Source organism: Danio rerio, chromosome 4 (genome assembly GCF_052040795.2).
Source record: "Danio rerio strain M-AB ecotype USA chromosome 4, GRCz13ab, whole genome shotgun sequence".
Classification (NCBI taxonomy): Eukaryota; Metazoa; Chordata; class Actinopteri; order Cypriniformes; family Danionidae; genus Danio; species Danio rerio.
In genome coordinates, this window is record NC_141024.2 from 42,158,347 (window position 1) to 42,180,000 (window position 21,654).

Below are 21,654 nucleotides of genomic sequence, written 5' to 3' on the forward strand. Positions count from 1 at the left end.
GGCCAGGGAATGACATTTACTCTGGGCTTTCTAGTGCTTTAGGCAGGAAGTGGCCGGTTAGCTTAGCTGGTTAGACTATGGTGGTAATAACGGCAAGGTTGTGGATTCGATCCCTGTACTGGCCAAGCTCTTACCCTCTTAGGCCTCAGATGCATTGACCGAGCTCTGCTCGGTCTTACACATGTCTACGCTGCAAAAAAACTATGAAACGGCAGCTGAAATAGCTTAGTTGGGAGAGTGTTAGACTGAATATCTAAAGGTCCCTGGTTAGAACCAGGGTTCGGTAAAGTAGTGTTGTTTTTCAGTTTTGGGCACAAGAGTTAGGTGACCGAAAGTCACCCAAAAAGCCTAGCTGCTGCACCCTTAAGTCCAACTGCTTCCACTTGATCAAAAAGCTATCTTACTTCCAGATGGTCACGTCGCTTCTGGTGATGATTAAATCAGGAGAGTTTCACTTTAAACCTTTTCGCTTTAAAAAGGCATGAAAACAGAGGTGGAGAATGCAGTCATTAGCCCCTTTCACACAGTGATACCGGTAAATATCTGGAAAATTTCCGGAACGACTTTACCGGTATATTCAAAAAAGCGCTGTTCACACAGGCGAGGACGTTACGGAAATTTTCCGGAAAAGAGCATTCACACATCCATTCCAAAATACCGGTAAATTCTGACATCATTCACCACAAATGAGCTTTAACGGCTGCGCTTGTATTTGTAAACATTTGCCTAAATTACAAACTCTGTGGATGATCAATATTGTGAACAACTTTCGCAGGATCACTTTCGCATGTCGAGATGTTCATAATATTTGCGTGTGCAGGCGCTCACAGGCACACGCAAAGCTTGAAGGTAAACAAACAACGGCTTATCATAAGCATCTCATCGATGATTATTTACACAGTTGGCATAAAGAAGAACATATAAACGTGATCTGACTAACTTCTAGCAGCTAAATGTGTCTGGAAAAATATTCAAAGGTTTTTATTCTCACAAACCGCGCGGACGTAAATGCGTCTGACTGTTGTAATTGGCTAAAGCAGACGTCTCACGTCAGCACGTTCTAGACGTGCACGCGCTTATTACGGTAATCTTCCTTTTGCGTTCACACAGCGCAGCATTCCGGCAAATTGCCGGTAATGTTACAACTTCTCTTTCCGGAAAATAGCCAGAACGAATTTACCGGTATATTCAAAAAAGGACCTGTTCACACATACAACCTTTCCGGAAAATTGCCGGCAATTTTCCGGAAAGGTCTGTATGTGTGAAAGGGGCTATTGTTCCCGCTTCCTCTCGCATGCAAAGCGAGCGCTTAACCATTTCAGCTAATTCCCCTCACAGCAATCAATAATTGGCGATTTTCGACGTGGTCAAAATAGAATAAAAAGGTCACATTTGCTCTGTGGTGGCCTCTTTGCCCTGCCTGCCGTTTAGTCGTCAAAATGCCTGGAATAGTGCGCTTTTCTTTTGAAGGCCCTACCTGGTCCTGCTCCAGTAAACGTGTGAGGAGCCCTGCATGCCGAATGACGAGTTACTCAGAAATCAATGCACATTGGCACTGTCTTGTATTGACATTCTGCTACTTTCTGGCAAGGCCGTTTTCTTTTTTTTTTTTCTTTTTTACATTATTTTCTCTTTGGGCCGGCAGCACCAAGCAGAAGACTTGAGGTTCCATGGTGTAATGGTTAGCACTCTGGACTCTGAATCCAGCGATCCGAGTTCAAATCTCGGTGGAACCTTGTTTTTTTACCAGCACCGCACAAAAAAAGCTGGAATAGCATTCTTATCTCTTGAAGAAAATGACAGTTACTCTGAGCTTTTTAGCAAACATGGCAGAAAGTGGCCGGTTAGCTCAGCTGGTTAGAGCGTGGTGCTAATAACGCCAAGGTCGCGGGTTCGATCCCCGTACTGGCCAAACTATTACCCTTTAAGGCCTCAGAGGCATTTCAGGATTCTGCTTAGTCTCACAGACACGAATGCTGCAGGATTCTTGTGAAAAGGCAGCCGAAATTGCTCAGTTGGGAGAGCATTAAACTGAAGATCTAAAGGTCCCTGGTTCGATCCTGGGTTTCGGCAAAACAGTGATGTTGTTCTATTTTGTGCACAATGGTCAGGTGACTGAAAGTCACCCAAAAAGCCTAGCTGCTTCACCCTTAAGTCCACCTGCTTCCACTTGACCAAAACACTATCTTCCTCCCAGATGGTCACGTTGCTTCTGGCGATGATTCCAATGGCCTGATCGACAGCACTCTATAATGCTATGTATTTAGCGCTTTGATGTCCCACTGCGGACACGCTGCTGAATAAAAGAAAACTGTGACTTGATAGGGCTTCTGAAGGGTTGCAATGATATGTACTACACAGAAACCGGCAAAGCTGACGTAAGTAGTTTCACTTTAAACCCTCAAGGTGCCACCAGCTTTGCAATAAAAGCCAATGTAAAAAGGCATGAAAACAGTGGTGGAGAATGCAGTCATTGTTCCCGCTACCTCTCCCATGCAAAGCGAGCGCTTAACCATGAGCTAATTCCCCTTAAAGCAATCAATAATTGGCGATTTTCGACGTGGTCAAAATAGAAAAAAAAGATCACATTTGCTCTGTGGTGGCCTCTTTGCCCTGCCTGCCATTTAGTCGTCAAAATGCCTGGAATAGTGCGCTTTTCTTTTGAAGGCCCTACCTGGTCCTGCTCCAGTAAACGTGTGAGGAGCCCTGCATGCCGAATGACGAGTTACTCAGAAATCAATGCACATTGGCACTGCCTTGTATTGACATTCTGCTACTTTCTGGCAAGGCCGTTTTCTTTTTTTTTTTTTTTGATTTTACATTATTTTCTCTTTGGCCCGGGCAGCACCAAGCAGAAGACTTGAGGTTCCATGGTGTAATGGTTAGCGCTCTGGACTCTGAATCCAGCGATCCGAGTTCAAATCTCGGTGGGACCTTGTTTTTTTACCAGCACCGCACAAAAAAAAAGCTGTAATAGCATTCTTATCTCTTGAAGAAAATGACAGTTACTCTGAGCTTTTTAGCAAACATGGCAAAAAGTGGCCGGTTAGCTCAGCTGGTTAGAGCGTGGTGCTAATAACGCCAAGGTCGCGGGTTCGATCCCCGTACTGGCCAAACTTTTACCCTTTAAGGCCTCAGAGGCATTTCAGGATTCTGCTTAGTCTCACAGACACGAATGCTGCAGGATTCTTGTGAAAAGGCAGCCGAAATTGCTCATTTGGGAGCGTTAAACTGAAGATCTAAAGGTCCCTGGTTCCATCCTGGGTTTCGGCAAAACAGTGATGTTGTTCTATTTTGTGCACAAGGGTCAGGTGACTGAAAGTCACCCAAAAAGCCTAGCTGCTTCACCCTTAAGTCCACCTGCTTCCACTTGACCAAAACACTATCTTCCTCCCAGATGGTCACGTTGCTTCTGGCGATGATTCCAATGGCCTGATCGACAGCACTCTATAATGCTATGTATTTAGCGCTTTGATGTCCCACTGCGGACACGCTGCTGAATAAAAGAAAACTGTGACTTGATAGGGCTTCTGAAGGGTTGCAATGATATGTACTACACAGATACCGGCAAAGCTGACGTAAGTAGTTTCGCTTTAAACCCTCAAGGTACCACCAGCGTTGCAATAAAAGCCAATGTAAAAAGGCATGAAAACAGAGGTGGAGAATGCAGTCATTGTTCCCGCTACCTCTCCCATGCAAAGCGAGCGCTTAACCATGAGCTTATTCCCCTTAAAGCAATCAATAATTGTCGATTTTCGACGTGGTCAAAATAGAAAAAAAAGATCACATTTGCTCTGTGGTGGCCTCTTTGCCCTGCCTGCCGTTTAGTCGTCAAAATGCCTGTAATAGTGCGCTTTTCTTTTGAAGGCCCTACCTGGTCCTGCTCCAGTAAACGTGTGAGGAGCCCTGCATGCCGAATGACGAGTTACTCAGAAATCAATGCACATTGGCACTGCCTTGTATTGACATTCTGCTACTTTCTGGCAAGGCCGTTTTCTTTTTTTTTTTTGTTTTTCACATTATTTTCTCTTTGGCCTGGCAGCACCAAGCAGAGGACTTGAGGTTCCATGGTGTAATGGTTATGGCCTGATCGACAGCACTCTATAATGCTATGTATTTAGCGCTTTGATGTCCCACTGCGGACACGCTGCTGAATAAAAGAAAACTGTGACTTGATAGGGCTTCTGAAGGGTTGCAATGATATGTACTACACAGAAACCGGCAAAGCTGACGTAAGTAGTTTCGCTTTAAACCCTCAAGGTGCCACCAGCTTTGCAATAAAAGCCAATGTAAAAAGGCATGAAAACAGAGGTGGAGAATGCAGTCATTGTTCCCGCTACCTCTCCCATGCAAAGCGAGCGCTTAACCATGAGCTAATTCCCCTTAAAGCAATCAATAATTGTCGATTTTCGACGTGGTCAAAATAGAAAAAAAAGATCACATTTGCTCTGTGGTGGCCTCTTTGCCCTGCCTGCCGTTTAGTCGTCAAAATGCCTGGAATAGTGCGCTTTTCTTTTGAAGGCCCTACCTGGTCCTGCTCCAGTAAACGTGTGAGGAGCCCTGCATGCCGAATGACGAGTTACTCAGAAATCAATGCACATTGGCACTGCCTTGTATTGACATTCTGCTACTTTCTGGCAAGGCCGTTTTCTTTTTTTGTTTGTTTTTTACATTATTTTCTCTTGGGCCCGGCAGCACCAAGCAGAAGACTTGAGGTTCCATGGTGTAATGACTGCACCACCGAAGAGGAGAACCAAGAGTGTGAAAATTATAAACTGAATCCAGAAAAGTTAAAGAAATTGAGTTAAAAGGGGTTTTGGGCATTATCTAACATAATGAATAAGCACTATGATGTTAATGATTATTTTGAATGAGAGGGAAAACCAAGATTTAGGAAAACGCCTGTTGTAATGACAATTGGAATTTTTTGTGGGGATTTGATTATCTGTTTTTGTTTTTGTCTGCTCCAGAGAGGAGCAGAAAAGGGGAATTGTTGGAGAAAAATAATTTATTTTCATTACTTTTGTGTTTTTTATTAGGAAAATGTTTAGACTAACAACAGATTAATCAATCTTTTCTATTGTATTATAAAACATCTTGACCAGACAAACTTCCTCTTTTTTACTGTGCTGCATACTTTTTAGAAGAACTGCTGACAAGTGGAAACAGCAGAATAAGAATAAATTTAGGTTTGTTCCAGAAGTCTAGACATGTCACAAGTTGTCATGATGCTTGATCAAAAGTACTGTCTTAGAATGACATGTAGTGGAATGTCCTGGGATGCCGTTGATTTTTAAGGCAATGGGATTCGCAGGACTTTTCGTCAAATCCTCGCACAACGTTAATTCATGACATTTGACAGATCCACGCTGAACGTCAAGCGACAACGTGATAGGAATGGGAGCATCTTAACATCATTGCTTCAGACTCAGGAAATGTTCTTGGAACTTCACACCGCCAGGCCTCCAGAGGAGCTGTAGCTTTTTAGCCCCGGGGAAGCATGATCCACACGGAAGGGAATAAAAAATGCTGCCCAGTCATCTAAGCGCTTCCAAGTGCCAAAATGTAACACCTTGCCCCGTGAGAGGCTCGAACTCACGACCTTAAGATTATGAGACTGACGCGCTGCCTACTGCGCCAATGAGGCAGACTGATGGACTTGGGCAAACTGTGAAACACCAGCTTCCATGTCACGGTGCTTCGGTGTGGATACTAGGAGACAGCTCGGGATAAGCAGGGATGTCAGGATGGCCAACGGTCTAAGGCCCTGCGTTCAGGTTGCAGTTTCCTCTGGAGGCGTGGGTTCGAATCCCACTTCCGACAAACCTAATCTTTGGCAACACGTTCAGGCTCAAGTCTTTAACTCTCTGGCACCATGGCCTAGTGATACAGTAACACTGACAAAGCACCGCATCAATCTCTTTGCGCCAAAGTTTATGCAGCCTAGCAGTGTCCCTGGCAGCCTTAATGGGCTCTTTAGACTGTAGGTTTTAAGGTGTTTGCGATCAAGGTATTGTCCACAAAAACTCGGAAAAGCATGTGAACAAAACAATGGACGAGGGCTTTATTGCAAGTGAACCAAAAGGGGATCAAAAGTACTGTCTTAGAATGACATGTAGTGGAATGTCCTGGGATGCCATTGATTTTTAAGGCAATGGGATTCGCAGGACTTTTCGTCAAATCCTCGCACAACGTTAATTCATGACATTTGACAGATCCACGCCGAACGTCAAGCGACAACGTGAAAGGAATGGGAGCATCTTACCATCATTGCTTCAGACTCAGGAAATGTTCTTGGAACTTCACACCGCCAGGCCTCCAGAGGAGCTGTAGCTTTTTAGCCCCGGGGAAGCATGATCCACACAGAAGGGAATAAAAAATGCTGCCCAGTCATCTAAGCGCTTCCAAGTGCCAAAAGGTAGCACCTTGCCCCATGTGAGGCTCGAACTCACGACCTTCAGATTATGAGACTGATGCGCTGCCTACTGCGTCAACGAGGCAGACTGATGGACCTGGGCAAACTGTGAAACACCAGCTTCCATGTCATGGTGCTTCGGTGTGGATACTAGGAGACAACTCAGGATAAGTAGGGATGTCAGGATGGCCAAGCGGTCTAAGGCGCTGCGTAAAGGTTGCAATTTCCCCTGGAGGCGTGGGTTTGAATGCCACTTCCGACAAACCGAATCTTTGGCTATGCGTTCAGGCTAAAGTCTTTAACTCTTTGCCACCTTGTCAGAGTGATACAGTAACACTGACAAAGCACCGCATCAATCTTTTTGCGCCAAAGTTTATGCAGCCTAGCAGTGTCCCTGGCAGCCTTAATGGGCTCTTTAGACTGTAGGTTTTAAGGTGTTTGCGATCAAGGTATTGTCCATAAAAACTCGGAAAAGCATGTGAACAAAACAATGGACGAGGGCTTTAATGCAAGTGAACCAAAAGGGGATCAAAAGTACTGTCTTAGAATGACATGTAGTGGAATGTCCTGGGATGCCGTTGATTTTTAAGGCAATGGGATTCGCAGGACTTTTCGTCAAATCCTCGCACAACGTTAATTCATGACATTTGACAGATCCACGCCGAACGTCAAGCGACAACGTGATAGGAATGGGAGCATCTTACCATCATTGCTTCAGACTCAGGAAATGTTCTTGGAACTTCACACTGCCAGGCCTACAGAGGAGCTGTAGCTTTTTAGCCCCGGGGAAGCATGATCCACACGGAAGGGAATAAAAAATGCTGCCCAGTCATCTAAGCACTTCCAAGTGCAAAAAGGTAACACCTTGCCCCGTGTGAGGCTCGAACTCACGACCTTCAGATTATGAGACTGACGCAAAAACAGAATCAAACAAGGCAATTGAAGAACTATTATGGTTATAAACTGTATAAACTATAGACATACACATAAATAATAAACAGTTAAATAAAATGTTAACAAAATAAATTATTTTTATAAAATGTGAAATAAAATAGAAACCAACAAGTGAAATAGTATAAATTGAAGAACTATTATGGTAGTAAACTTTATACACTCTGTACACACACATATATATAAATAATACATTAAATAAAATGTTAACAAAATAAATACACTATTTAAATAAATTGCGCAATAAAATAGAAACCAACAACAAGTGAAATAGAATAAACTGTAGAATGGTTTTATTGTGGTTGTATTATGGTTAATTACTATATAAATACACACACATATATAAATAATAAATAAGTTAAATAAAATGTTAACAAAACAAATGATTAAAAAGTAAAATGTGGAAAAAAACAACAAGTGAAATAGAATAAATTGAATTATTATGGTTATAAACTGTAAACACTATACACACACACACACATAAATAATATAAAAGTTAAATAAAATGTCAGCAAAATAAATACACTATTTAAAGAAAATGTGAAATAAAAATATAAACTAACAGCAAGTGAAATTGAATGAACTGAAGAACTATTACACTATATACAGAGGTGGGACCAAGTCATTGTTTGGCAAGTCACAAGTAAGTCTCAATTCATTGCCCTCAAGTCCCGAGTCAAGACAGGCAAGTCCCGAGTCAAGTCCCAAGTCAAAGGCAACAAGTCTCAAGTCAAGTCCAAAGTCCTATAGTTTGATTTTCGAGTCTTTTCGAGTCTTTTTAACAGAAAAATAAAATTTAAACAGATTATGTATGGCTGTAAGATCTGTATTTATTAAACAAACCTTTTTTTTAATGAAAGAACATTGCTTAGATATATAAAGATACAAATGTAATTTTCTGAAAAAGTGCTAAACAGTGCTGCGTCTCGTCTACACAGCCTATTGCACAAGAATGAGTTCCACCAAAAAAAGAGTCCATTTTACCTCACATCACACAGAAATTGCAGGTCTACTGCTGTCTAGTTCAGTAAGTTTAGTTGTGCTATGTTATGTCTTCAGTGATCAACTTGTGATTAACTAAAACTACATAAACAACCTCAATGAGGCAGCAGTAGACCAACAACTCCTGTATGCTGCAAAGTAAAATTGAGTGAAATTGGTATTTTGTCAATTGAATCTCGTGTGTGCTGAAGAGATGGAGATGCAAATCTGTCTAGCAGCAATGTAAAATGGTAGCACATATTCTAAATGAAGTAGGCTACTTCATACAAACATTAACGTTGTTTTCTTCACATAACAATGAAGAACTTTGCTCTCTACCTTGTGTGATGCTCGTGCACCGATTTCCTCTGTGGACAAAACTGCTTGCGAGCTCTCAAATATACGCTGCTCACGCGCAAATTTTCTCGCTCTCAAATATGCACTGCTCACGCACACATTTTCCTGCGCGCTCTCAGAAATTAAATATAGAATTTGTGTCTTGTGTTTCCTCTTCCTTTTATGCTTTTTGATATGATTTATATTGAGGCACTATTTATTAACAATAACCAAAATACTAAAATAGACTTGCATATAAAATTTTTTATCTAATAAACCATAACATTTTGGCTGTATGTTTTATGATGAGATATTTCCAGTTTCAAACACTTAAAGACACAGAGAATAGAGGTTGGATGTAAAGAATGCATTTTGTTTTACAAACATTTATTAAACATCCAAAAGGTGCACCATACTAATCAAATAAAAAACATTTAAACAAAGTGTGGTTTATTCATAAACTAATTTCGAGAGGATCACGTGCTTATAATCAACACGGCTGGCTCCTCGTTAGCTCCGTAATCAGCCCTATTAGATGATTACGGAAGCATTATAAATAACCTGAGTTTTCCACTCCAGTTATCTTTGTCTTGAAGCTCGCTTCCCGCTACAAAACGCTCCAGCATCGCACCATTTAACCTATCGACACGGAAGAACACACAACAACAACAACAACAAACAACAACTCCAGCCGGAGCTCCACTCTCCCTGAGAATTCAGCCGCAGCCTCGCCAAAATCGAGCTTGAATTCCCGCAAAAACGCCGGTGCTGCCCACCAGCTCTTCCACCTCCACTTCAAACTGCCTCACGCAAACGCAGTCCAACTCCACCTAAACTCTCTAGGCGTCGACGATCCAAAACATCGCAAAGCCTAACTCGCTGCTTCCTAGCGGTGCACCCTCGGTAACGTATAGTATGCTTTTAAGGGGAAGCATCGCGGAAACAACTAATCTCCATCAAAGACTAAACCTATTTACAAATCTTTTAAAAACAAGATTCGCGTGATTAGAAGATTCAAAAGAACTCACCCTTCAAGCCCGTCCACAAATCCATAAGTAAATCACTGCAAAGATCACGATATTAGTCCACGACATATTGATACGTCGATGGACCGCGCTGTTATCATCCAAACTAGTCGCTGGTGTGCCGCAGTGTCTTCACACAACACTGGTAAACAAACTTGGCCTCCGATCTTGATTGACGCCCCATCGAGCCAATAGCGAAGGAGCAGCGCCCTCATCCAATGCGCTTTTAAAACTCGATATGGTTCCGCCCTCTCAACAATTCATGAATGAACCCAGCCATAAAAGACTCGTGAATGAACTGAGACAGACATGCTTGCAAATTAAGTTAAGATTAAGAATTTTAGAAGTTAAGATTCCTAACATGTATTTAAACAAATTAAGTAAAGCCCATAACTAACATTCCATTCATACAGTTTCCACTAAGTAGTGAAATAAGCGTTTAATGTTGGGATTTGATATAATAAATAAATAAATTGACTAATAATAATAATAATAATAAATGAATGAATTAATAATAATAATAATAATAATAATAATAATAAATAAATAAAATAAATAAAAACCTCTGCCAGATCTGATAGCATTTAACTTCTGTAAAGACTACTACCCAACCAGTGAGAATTTAACACAAAAGTCCAATCGTAATACGTTAATGACCCATACTTGCATATACAGTGCCATATGTAACTTATAATGGCACGCCGGCTGGAGGTGAAAATGGTAAAGAAACTAACTTTTCGCTTGACTGCATGAATAAGACATTTAAATAAATCTTCAAGAAGAATTTCTAGGACCACCAGACAAGCTACACCCCATATCCCCAGCTCTGCATCCACCTGCTATCCTGTGGGGGAACAAATGCCCACCTCGATCATCCTCGCAGACTGCGACAACGAAGCTCACAATTGTCCATGCTCTTATTAAGATGCCTTGCATTAGATATCCGCTAAAACAATTTTGTCATGTTTGCTATACATGTATCATGTTGTAAATTAAATTTCTGATTTTTTTTCTTGTTTCTCATTCCAGACATTAGGACAGCCGGCCCAGAAGCTGACCTTCATCCAACCTATTACACTCCACATCCATTCCAAATGCAATCACAATCTACACAAGGATGCATTTCCAATCATACAGCCCACATCCATAATGCCATATTCACACTAGTCTTCGGGTTTTGAGATTCTCTGAATTACCATCAGTTGCAATCCCACAATCCACCTCACCATATCTGATCTGACTGGAGGAACACTATCTCTCTCCATTAAGCAAGCAAACCGATTATTTCGGCAAAGCATGTCCTATATACATTTTCGACATCCCTTACCCCACTCACACAATTCAAATGATTTAAGTGTAAGCACAACTTAAACTATCCCATACACCCATACATTTTCACTCACCACAGTTCCAACTTATTTAGGGGTTGCCTAAATTTTTCTATTACTGCAGCAGGGATGCTCTAAGCAAGCTCTATACACTTACTAGTCCAATAACACTCGTCACACTGCCCTGCACTAATACAGCAGTAAATGCTTCTGCAGGAGCACACATTGTCTCCATACTGATCCTCTGCAGCAGCAGAATCGCTCCACTGTGCCATCCTCACCCATTGCACCTGTAGCTAAGCCCTTATTCACTTCCTCTCTACATATCACTACTAACAGTATTTAATATTCTTGCGAGAGCATTCAAAACTCTCCAATACCAATCACTACTGCACCTATCCAATAGCAGTAGCGCTCCGCTGAGCTACACTCACCATAGCATCACAACAACCGCAGTGACACTCTACCTGAGCCCCTACTTACTTTCATCTCCACACATCACTTCTGATATTTAATATTTTTGTGGGAGCACCTATAATGCTCCAATACTGACTACCACCGTACCTGCAATAGCAGAGATGCTCAGCCAAGCCTCATTCTCCCATTGCACCACTGTCACAGTGCAGCTCCTTTCCTTCCCACTCCCCAACACTGCACAGCAGTTATACATTTTCGGGAAAGCGTACCCGCCTCCCGAAATTGACTTCCACCACACCTCTGCAACAGCAGAGAAGCTGCAGAGCTTCTTTTCCCCCCCGCTTCACTGTCGCAGCAGTGACGCTCTGCCTGAGCTCACATACACTTCCATTCAACATACCACTATCGACACTTCACAACAGTTTAAACGCCTCCATAAAAGCGTTTACTCGTTATTATCGTCTAGCTCAATTACACGTAACAGCCTCAGCGTGATGCATGTATACATTTGGAGAGGATATCAATTCATCCTCACAGCTCGCACTCACGACATCCACTATCTTGAATACAAGGACAGAAATTTAATTCTGCCTGTTCCCCAACCCCCCCCACCCCCCCCCCCTCTTTCAGTGCTCCCAGTTCAGCAAATAATCTCCCCCTATCTCTCTCCCAAGAGTGCCTGAACCCCGACCCCAACAGGAGCACAACTTTTTTTCCCCAAGGCTACCAGTATAAAATCTTTTCAGTCTTCACTTCCTTCCTGCATCGAGTTTCTCCGCACCTCCTTCTTCTCCTTTCTAGCGTTGAGTTCCTCCGCACCTCCTTTCCTTCCTTCAAGCGTCGAATGCTTCCGCTCTTTCCTCCATCCCCTCCCACTCTCCCCCCACCACCTCAACATCTTTTACTCCCTACCCCTTTCCAGCGTCGAGTTTCTCCGCTACTTTTCTCTTTTCAGCGTCGAGTTGCTCCGCTACTATCTCTTCCTTCTAGTGTTGTTCTTCCGCTACTCTCATCTCTTCAGCCTAAGTATCACCATTCAAGGCCTGACTCCCCTGGAGTCAATCAATTACCCCAAACCCCCCCCCCCCACAATCGGCAACTTTCTTGTTTTCTAGCGTTGAGTTCCTCCGCATCTCCTATTCTATGTTCTAAAGCGTTGAGTTCCTCCGCACCTCCTTTCCTTCCTTCAAGCGTCGAATGCTTCCGCTCTTTCCTCCATCCCCTCCCACTCTCCCCCACCACCTCAACATCTTTTACTCCCTACCCCTTTCCAGCGTCGAGTTTCTCCGCTACTTTTCTCTTTTCAGCATCGAGTTGCTCCGCTACTATCTCTTCCTTCTAGTGTTGTTCTTCCGCTACTCTCATCTCTTCAGCCTAAGTATCACCATTCAAGGCCTGACTCCCCCGGAGTCAATCAATTACCCCAAACCCCCCCCTCCACAATCGACAACTTTCTTGTTTTCTGGCGTTGAGTTCCTCCGCATCTCCTATTCTATGTTCTAAAGCGTTGAGTTCCTCCGCACCTCCTTTCCTTCCTTCAAGCGTTGAATGCTTCCGCTCTTTCCTCCATCCCCTCCCACTTTCCCCCCACCTCCTCAATATCTTTTACTCCCTACCCCATTTCCAGCGTCGAGTTTCTCCGCTTCTTTTCTTTTTCAGCGTCGAGTTGCTCCGCTACTATCACTTCCTTCTAGCGTTGAGTATTCCGCTACTCTTACCTTTCCAGTCTAAGCTTAGACTCCCCCGGAGTCCTGCCCAGCCCACCTCCTATAGGAGTCTCCACCACCCCCTCCCCATTTAGACTCCTGTAGGAGCCTAATCTTTCAGCTCTAACTCCCACGGAGTTACCCCCAGAGCTAAGACTCCCACGGAGTCCCCCCTCCCCTCTCTCTCTCGCCCCGGCCAAATACGCATCTTTCCTACCTTCTAGCGTTGAGTTTCTCCGCATCTCCTGTCCTATATTCCCTAGCGTTGAGTTCCTCCGCATCTCTTTCTCTTCCTTCCAGCGTCGAATGCTTCCGCTCTTTCCTCTCCCCCCTCTTACAACTTCTCTCCTCTCCCCACCCTTAACTCCCAATCCCCCTTTCAGCGTTGAGTTTCTCCGCTACTTTCTTTCTTCAGCGTTGAGTTTCTCCGCTACTTTACTATTTTCAGCATTGAGTTCCTCCGCTACTCTTTCTATATTTCAAAAACATTACTCACCAATCTGACTCCCAAGGAGTCTTCCCACGTTCTGACTCCCCCGGAGTCCTGCTCAGCCCACCACCTACAGGAGTCTCCACCTCTCCCTCCCTTCCCAGACTCCTGTAGTAGTCCAATCCTACAGCTCTAACTCCCACGGAGTTGACCCAGAGCTCTGATCCCCATAGGTTTCTTTTCTTTACCTTTCCAGCGTCGAGTTCCTCCGCATCTCATGCTCTCTTCTTCCCAGCGTTGAGTTCCTCCGCATCCTCTTTACTTCCTTCCAGCATCGAATGCTTCCGCTCTTCTCTCCACCCCCTCTATAACCCCTCTCCCCTACCCACTACATTCCACTTTCCCAGCGTTGAGTTCTTCCGCTACTTTTCTTCTTTCAGCGTTGAGTTACTCCGCTACTTTCCTATTTCTAGCACCAAATCCCTCTGCTACTCTCCTTTCTTCCGTTAGGCTCCCCAACCCTGCCTCCCCGAACCCAACTCCAACAGAGTCCCCAGCCTCTCCTAAGAATCAGTTTCAACTTTTCTCCTGCAGTAACCTATCTCACTTCAATTTACATTCAGCAGCCGGATATGGCACTGACCTCTCGCCTTTTGGGGGGCACTTCAATACGCGGCTGCTGTCCCGAGATGAAAACCTTTGCCTTTTGGGGAGTTCTCGAGACCTACCTGACCTCGAATTCCCCTCTCGCCCTTCTAACGGGAGGGAGCCCCGGGCTCGAGGATATTACGAGTTCAGGGCTCTCTCCCGGGACAGCATGCCAAATACGCTTTATTGATTATCAGCTAAGTGTGAACTCTTGAAGTGTGGTTTATTCATAAACTAATTTCGAGAGGATCACGTGCTTATAATCAACACGGCTGGCTCCTTGTTAGCTCTGTAATCAGCCCTATTAGATGATTACGGAAGCATTATAAATAACCTGAGTTTTCCACTCCAGTTATCTTCGTCTTGAAGCTCCCCCCTTCCACCCCTACATCCTCCCACTTTTTCTGATCGGGCGACACGGTGGCCCAGTGGCTAGCACTGTTGCCTCACAGCAAGAACACCGCTAGTCCAACCCATCGGGCTGGTTGGTGTTTCTGTGTGGAGTTTGCATGTTCTCCCCGTGTTCGCGTGGGTTTTCCCCGGGTTCCCCGGTTTCCTCCCACCGTCCAAAAACATAAACCATAGCAATCGACTAAAACAAATTATCACCCAATACAACCTGAGTTTACACTTCTCACGGTGACCAGCAGGGGAGTTCTCGAGACCTACCTGACCTCGAATTCCCCTCTCGCCCTTCTAACGGGAGGGAGCCCCGGGCTCGAGGATATTACAAGCTCAGGGCTCTCTCCCGGGACAGCATGCCAAATACGCTTTATTGATTATCAGCTAAGTGTGAACTCTTGAAATGTCACTACGCGGAATACTTGCATCTTAAAAAATATGACGGTGTGAATTGAACAAAGCACTGCAAAGCATTTCACGGACCAAAGAGCCCAACTAAATCAGCCCCTCACTCCATTACGGTGACACAAAAAACACCTAAAACCACCTTTCTGTTGGATCTTAATCAGATTATGGAAGTCCAAGCAGTCAGTAATAAGTGTGTCTGCTGTTGTTTGTGGAGTCGTTTAAGGATCCTCTGCTGAGACTGAAGCTGTTTTATTTTATTTGATTTTATTTAATGCTGTAACTCAAGTCACTGTTTATGTTTCTTGTTTCTTTTCTTCAGTGATTGTGATTATTAACAGCAGGTGTTCATCAGTGTCTGAATTCCCTCATTAGTGTTCATTAACTGTCAGGTGAACTATATTGGTGAACTAGTTGATGGAATAGTGAACAAGGGCACAAAGTGTGATTTCAAACACAGACTTCAAAATGTCGAATCTGAACTCTGTTAGCTCACAGTTTTCTGCAGTTGGTTACTTTCTCGAAAACAAAAATGTTACCCAGAATGCACTGTTTTTAACAGAATACTACTGTTTTAGTGAAAAAACATTATTTTACCATAGAATCTGACCGTTTTTAACAGCAATGTTTTACAGTGTCGCTCCAACAACTGTCACTCCAACTGTTCAGCTACCCTTCACCTCCCTGCATCAGTTTTCAGCAAGCCGTTCTTTGAGCAAGCCGTTTGAGCCATATAGTAAAGACTCCAAAAAAATTGAATCCAACCCAGTCATGGGAGCACACCTTTTTTTGCTGTGCTCTAGTAAACACAGCAGAAATTCCAAGTGTGGAAGAAAGCATGTGCCTCCAGGCTAGTGGACTTGGGGGAAAAAAGTGAGGTTTTCTGGTGTGCATTGCACACAACAGAAATTCATAGATATTGCTGCAGATGCCTCCCTTCTCTTAAACATTCTGGAGGCTTTAAAATAATGTGTTGCTGCAGGAGCAAGCAACTCATTGATATTATTATGCCACCAGATGGTTATTCAGTAAACTTTCTCAAGAACAGAAGCAGTTTGAACAAAGCTGTGGCGTACATTGTTCCTCTGCAATGTAACCTTCCTCTGAATGGTGATCATCAAAAGGTAGGTAATGTCAATAACTTTTTGTTGTGGGTTATATGTAAATTTTCCCTTAGTGTTGTTGTGAATTACATTTTAGGAAGACAGTATGGGACAAGGGGAGCCTTTGCAGCAAACATGCGTGAACTGCAAACAGGTAGTTCCACTATATGTTATGGAAAGTCACAGAATACAATGTAACACAAGGTAAGACAGAGTCAATCCTGAAACCCTATGTATTATTGCCAGAGACCGGCTAAGATTTTGTCCACAAACCTTTTTAAAATAGGAATACTGCTCAATCTAAAGTAACTTTTGGAAATATAACTAACAGTAGGAATAGTATAAAGTACATTGTAATGATCTTCCAATTCAATTCTATTCCCATGTCAATATGGCCATTAGTGAGTAAGGGTCTGTCCTCACCGACTGCATTTTTCCACTCTACCACACGGGTTTACCGTTGTTTTCTATGTGAACACATGGTTGATGGACATGTTTGACGTTTAAGCTTGAGTCTTTAGAAAGGCCACATATGTGAGCAACGAATTTTTTAGACTGTAAAGTCATAACTTATTTTCAGAGCAGTGGGCTAATCAGAAGTAATCATAGGTGGGACAATCGTTGCCAGTTTCTGGTTGCACACACTGTGTGGTGGTTTCCAGTCAGGTATGTAGGCATGCGTGCAGAGGGTGAACTGTGAACCATAACATGCATCACAAACACACATGAACGGCAATAATTTTTCAAATTCTGTTTTCTTTTTTTCAGTCAATGTCACCTCGTCAAGTTTTTAAACGACACTGTAATGTAAATGCTAGTAAAACTTGTGTTTAATAAAATAAAATAAAAATTAAAAAAACATGCGTTTGAAGGCTTCGGCTGTTCTCCGGCACTTGCCGACTGTTTGCAAATTCAAGACCATGGTGTTTCCGAGCGACCAATCCGTTTCTGATTAATAATAGCCTATGTGTAGCCGGGTACAAGTTCAAGTTGCTTTATTGGCATGACATTCAGTACAGTATTGCCAAAGCACTTCAAATATGAAATATATTAAAACCATTGAAAACAAATAATAATGATAATAAAACAGATAAGGTATAATGACAAAAAACAATACCTTTGATAAATATAACAACAACAATAATAATAATAATAATAAAAAGTTTAAATGATTTAAATAAGATACATGAACTTACATTAACCATTTCTTATGGTGTGTAGGGTGTATACATATTTTGCAGCTAGTCTAGATGTCAATTCGTCCTCTCTCTCTCAAGTTCTTTTATTGGCATGACATTCAGTACAGTATTGAAAGAGCACATCAAATATTTATATATATCCTGAATATGTTTATTCAGGAGGTTCCAGTTGTCCCAGAAATGTTTATTCAGGAGGTTCCAGTTGTCCCAGAAATTGTTGGAGTCAACAGATTCTTCAATTGTTTTGAGCTGTTTTTGGGTGTACTCTACTTTCTGATTGTCTTTTTATATTTTATTAAGCTCCTCATAGTTCCGAAGACGTAAATCTGTATTCTCTGGTTGCCTGTGTTTTTGATTTGCTAGTTGTCTTAATTTTTTCCTTATTGTTTTAACCATGACTGAAGTTAAGTTTTTTTTTCTTTTTCTTCTTTTCAGCAGCAGCAAAAGCCCCTACCCCTCCACAATGGAGGCAGATATGGCTGAGGTTGCCCGTCGCCTCAGCCAGTGGTGCGAGCTGCATCCCAGGACCCAGATGGGATTTCACAGCTTCTGCGTTTGCCACACTAGTGTGGCTACACCGTCTGGGTCCTGGAAGCGTTAGGGAGCTTAAGGTAAGGCCAGAGCCAACACCTTTGAGTTGTTTTCTAAACATTGACTTGAATGCTTTTTGAGCCCTGTAACCGGCCTCATATCTGTTCTTACGCTCTACACGCACAGGTGCAGGAGTGGCTGGGCAGGCGGCCAGAGGGGGACGCTGTCATTCTGACGCTCCCCAGCGAAGCCGTGAGCTTGAGCCGAAAAGAGGATGAGGAAAGTTGATCCTAACCAAAGATAATTACCATAAAAAAAATGAATGTCTGGTGAAAAATGCCAATGTAGAACATTTTAATTTATGATTAAACTGATGAGCACGTATGTTGTAAAGTGTAACATGTCTTGTGTGTAACCTATGCACCTCTCTCTTTTGCCGCAGTGGCTGGAGTGCTATTTCAGGCACGTCCGGCCACTCTGCCTTAAGGCTCAGGCTCCGGGAACGGATGACAAAGGATGCTTCTTCCTGGGAGCGTCAGGACTCCCCCTTACTAACCCCACCGCAGACATCCAGCGCCTGAAAGCAAAGCAAGTGTTCTTAGCCTGTTATTTTGTGTGTAAATTTCTACCCATGCACTTTTCAGGAATTACATATACATGCATGCATGCATACATACATACATACATACATACATACAAGAGCAGCACGATTCTGGCTAAAATGAGAATCTGAATTTTTTTTGCTTGCAATAAAGATCACGATTTTCTCACGATTCTATAAAGGTATGGTAAAAACAAACATATGGCACAACATCGATAATAATATTATGTGTAGATCTAAATAGTTCTATTCTGCTTATAATAATTCTGATGTTGAATTATTATGTTTGAGATATATGCTTGCAATCTGTCATTGACAACATCATTAGACAGTTTTATTCACTGGTAAAATCAGACATTTGTCATTATTAGATTCATTTTGACTGCTGTTCATACTTCGCACGCTGCTCCCAAACGATCACTCTGTGCCACAAACTGAATATTATTTACAACTTTATTACCCGTTACTCGCAACATATGCAGGTTCTGTTAACGAAAGTAGACACGCGCACGCCCTCTCTGTGATAACAGCTCACGGTCTGCAGCTCCCATCACATGTGATTTCCTGGCCGCGAATACAGCATAATATTAATACAAAAATGACATTTTTAGGTGAATTATACCTTATAAATACTGTATGTGACTCATTCAACATCACTTGGAGGTGTCAATGTCACTGAGTAACGTGTGTGAAACAATGAAAAGAATCGTGCAGCCGCCTTTTCTTCTCTCCTGAACTTGAAAATATGATTGACAGAATCGTAGAAATGCTGGGCTAAGATCGTCTAGGGCAGGGGTGGCGAACCCGCGGCTCTTTTACTGCTCTTGTGCGGCTCAACCTCTCGCGCGATTTAACATACATTAACCAATTGACTAACGCCTCATTCACACGGGGCTTCTGCGTCTCTTTCTGCTTTTGTGCGGCTCAACCTCTTGCGCGATTTAACATATAATAACCAATTGACTAATGCCCCATTCACACGGGGCTTCACGTTGCTCGCTGCAGAAGCTGGGAGTAGCTCAACTTTTCAAGCGCTTACGGACGCGTTAGCCAATCAGATCGCTGTATGCAAATACACCTGCTAGAAAGTGACCTATTGCTGACTGAACTTTATTTTCTGACGCTTCCATTCAGACACGCCTTCAGTCAAGGGTTGACACTGAAGCCCCGTTTGATTGGGGCGCAACACGAGTGACGTGCAGTTCGTTAATATCAATCGTCATGGCAGAGTCAGGAAAGCGTACAGCTAAGCGTAAATACGAAGATGAGCGCAGAACATTTTTATCTGAATGGGAGGATTTATATTTTTTTGTTGAAAGAAATGGAAAGCCATTCTGCTTGATATGCCAGACTTCGTTGTCACATTTTAAGGCTTCAAATATCGAGCGCCATTTCACCTCTCTCCATTCTGCCGTAGCCCGGGAATTTTCCAAAGGCAGTGAACTTCGCAAGGACAAGGTAAAGACACTGAAAGGTCAGGCAGAAAAGCAAACTCAGCTTTTCTGAAAATTTACTAAGCATTCAGAGACGGTCACATTAGCATCATATCAGCTAGCATGGAACATTGCTCGTGCAAAAAAGCCATACCTTGAAGGAGAATTTGTTAAAAAGTGCCTCAGTGATGCTGTTGCTATTCTTTGTCCCGAAAATGAAAATTTGAAACGTTCAGTAAAGGACCTTCAACTGTCACGACACACTGTTGAACAGAGAATATCGGACATTGACAATTCAGTAGAAACACATTTACTGTCAGATCTTCAGAAGTGCCAGTATTTTAGCATTGCGTTGGATGAGTCATGCGATGTTCAAGACAAGCCACAATTGGCAATATTTGTACGGTTTGTGTCAGAAGACTGCACAATTAGGGAAGAGCTGCTTGACATAGTGCCGCTGAAAGACAGAACTCGTGGCATCGATCTGAAAGAGACACTGATGACTGTTGTTGAGAAAGCAAATCTGCAGTTATCAAAACTAACAGCCATAGTCACGGACGGAGCTCCAGCCATGCTGGGATCTGAGAGAGGTCTTGTAGGGCTGTGTAAAGCTGACGACCGTTTTCCAGCATTTTGGACTTTCCACTGTATTATCCATCAAGAGCACTTGGTGTCTAAAAAGCTAAACTTAGACCACATTATGAAACCTGTGCTGGAAATTGTCAATTTTGTACGCACACATGCTCTCAATCACAGACAGTTCAAAAATCTCATTGATGAACTTGATGAAGATCTTCCATCTGATCTGCTTTTTCACTGTGCTGTGTGATGGCTTTCAAGAAGACATGTGCTTTCTCGTTTCTTTGAGCTTTTGAATCCAGTGAAGCTGTTCCTCGCAGAGAAACATAAGGAATATCCTGAGCTACATGATCCCCAGTGGATTTCAGATTTGGCTTTTTTGGTTGACGTGCTGCATTATCTGAATGGACTGAATGTGGATCTGCAAGGGAAGTTAAAGATGCTGCCTGACCTGGTGCAAAGTGTTTTTGCATTTGTCAACAAACTCAAGCTGTTCAAGACACATCTACAAAAGAGAGACTACACACATTTTCCAACCTTGTTGAAGGCAAGAGGACAAAAAGCAGAGGTTGTATAAGGGAGTACTGCACGGTATGCTACTCTGCTTGAAAATCTTGAGCAAATTTTTGAGGAAAGATTCTCCAACCTATGACAAAAAAGACAACAGATAACATTTTTGATCAACCCATTCACTGCTGAATCAGGCTGTTTAAAAGCCCCTTTAGTGGAAGATGAAGCAGCATCTCAGCTTGAAATGATTGAACTTTCTGAGGATGACAGACTTAAAAGTGTCCTGAGGGAAGGAACCGTGGAGTTTTGGAAGATTGTGCCCGTTGAGAGATATCCTAATGTCAAACAGGCTGCACTCAAACTGTTGTCAATGTCTGGGTCAACTTATGTCTGTGAATCACTTTTTTCGACACTGAAACTAGTGAAATCAAAGCATCGCTCTGTTCTTACTGACACACATGTGAAAGAGTTACTACGAGTAGCCACAACTGAATACGAGCCAGACCTGAAAAAGATTGTGGAAACCAAGGAATGTCAGGTGTCCCACTGAGTCAAGTAAAATGAGGTAGGCTAATTTAAATCCATGAAAACTATTGCGTTATATAATTAGGTGTATAAGTTATTGTGACAGATATACTGTTGTTTGCGCATCTG

At 42.8% G+C, this 21,654-nt stretch overlaps 2 protein-coding genes, 1 long non-coding RNA gene and 5 other non-coding genes across 8 annotated transcripts in view; 7 read left to right on the forward strand and 1 right to left on the reverse strand.

Annotated features, from left to right (window-relative positions):
- Positions 1-21,654, forward strand: part of LOC148680790 (uncharacterized) — a 796,717-nt gene that overhangs the window by 531,627 nt on the left and 243,436 nt on the right. The gene's annotated exons all lie outside the window — the stretch shown is intronic.
- Positions 1-21,654, reverse strand: part of LOC148680812 (uncharacterized) — a 451,921-nt gene that overhangs the window by 385,229 nt on the left and 45,038 nt on the right. The gene's annotated exons all lie outside the window — the stretch shown is intronic.
- The window catches only part of LOC148680839 (uncharacterized), a 785,675-nt gene that overhangs the window by 143,186 nt on the left and 620,835 nt on the right, over positions 1-21,654 (forward strand). The window lies entirely within an intron of this gene.
- Positions 1,665-1,736, forward strand: trnaq-cug (transfer RNA glutamine (anticodon CUG)). Its single transcript has one exon. It is a non-coding gene; the product is annotated as a tRNA-Gln (tRNA).
- trnai-aau (transfer RNA isoleucine (anticodon AAU)) lies at positions 1,839-1,912 on the forward strand. Its single transcript has one exon. It is a non-coding gene; the product is annotated as a tRNA-Ile (tRNA).
- Positions 2,001-2,073, forward strand: trnaf-gaa (transfer RNA phenylalanine (anticodon GAA)). Its single transcript has one exon. It is a non-coding gene; the product is annotated as a tRNA-Phe (tRNA).
- Positions 2,865-2,936, forward strand: trnaq-cug (transfer RNA glutamine (anticodon CUG)). Its single transcript has one exon. It is a non-coding gene; the product is annotated as a tRNA-Gln (tRNA).
- Positions 3,041-3,114, forward strand: trnai-aau (transfer RNA isoleucine (anticodon AAU)). Its single transcript has one exon. It is a non-coding gene; the product is annotated as a tRNA-Ile (tRNA).